Source organism: Otolemur garnettii, unplaced genomic scaffold (genome assembly GCF_000181295.1).
Source record: "Otolemur garnettii isolate 467f Iridium unplaced genomic scaffold, OtoGar3 scaffold00039, whole genome shotgun sequence".
NCBI lineage: Eukaryota > Metazoa > Chordata > Mammalia > Primates > Galagidae > Otolemur > Otolemur garnettii.
This window is the reverse complement of record NW_003852434.1, coordinates 2,269,650-2,271,121: the sequence shown is the minus strand read 5'-3', so window position 1 is coordinate 2,271,121 and position 1,472 is coordinate 2,269,650.

The following is a 1,472-nucleotide window of genomic DNA, read 5'->3' as shown; positions in this document are numbered from 1 at the left end:
CTGAGGCTCAAATGATGAACTCAATCTTATTCAAAACAGCCATAAAAAAATAAATAAAATACTTTGGAATGTACTTAACCAAGGAAAACTACAAAACACTCATGAAACTAATTGTAGATGACCCAAACAAATGGAAAAGCATTCCATGCTCATGGATCAGAACAACCACTACTGTTAAAATGTCATACTGCCCAAAGTAATCTATAGATTCAGTGTAATTCCTATCAAAACACCAATGTCATTTTTTTATAGAATTAGAAAAAACAACCCTAAAGTTCATATGAAAGAAAAAAAAGAGCATGAACAGCCAAATAACCAAAGCAATCCTAAGCAAAAGAACAAATCTGGATGCATTATATTACCTGACTTCCAACTATGCTACAAAGCAATAGTAACCAAAACAGCATGGTACTGTTATAAACATAGACACATAAGCTGATGAAACAGAATAAAGAACACAGAAATAAATCCAAATATCTACAACTGAGTGATGTTTGACAAAGCAGAAAAAGGGGGGAAAAACAGAAAAAGGGTACACTGGGTAAAGGGTACCCTACTCAATGAATGGTGCTGGCAAAACTGAACAGAAACATGACAAAAAGTGAAACTGGATGTCAGTCTCTTACCATATACAAAAATTAACTCAAAAAGGACTGAAGAATCAAATGTAAGACATGGAACCATAAAAATGTTAGAAGAAAACCTAGGAAAAACTATCCTTGACATTGGCCTATGAAACCTCAAAAGCAACTACAACAAAGACAAAAGGAAGAGGGACTTATTAAACTAGAAAGCTTCTGCACAGCAAAAGATACAGAGTAAAGAGACAACCTATGGAATGGGACAAAGTATTTGCAAGCTACACATCCGACAAAGGCCTAACATCGAGAATCTGTAAGGAATTCAAATCAGAGAAAACAAAATAACCCTATTACAAAGTAGGTAAAATACAAGAACAGACAGTTTTTAAAAGAAGAGAAACAAATGGGCAAGAAACATAAGAAAAATGCTGATATCACTAATCATCAGGGAAATGAAAATTAAAATTGTTGTGAGACATCATTTTACTCTTGTCAGAACAGCTATTACTAAGAAGTCAAAAAACATAGATCCTGGCACAGGAAGGGAACAATTATTACTAATGGGAATGTAAATGAGTACAATCTCTGTAGAAAACAGTATGGAGATTTCTCCAAGAACTAAAAGTAGACCTGCCATTCAACCCAGCAATCTCACTACTGGGTATCTACCCAAATGAAAAGAAATCATTTTATAAAAAGGGCACCTGTACCCATATGCTTATTGCAGCACAATTTACAGTTCAGTTGCAAAGATATGGGAACAACCTGGGTGTCCACCAACCGATGAGTGGATAAAGAAAATGTGGAATATAGATGTGTGTGTGTGTGTGTGTGTGTGTGTGTATATACCATGAAATACTAATCAGCCATCAAAAGGATGAAATCATGTCT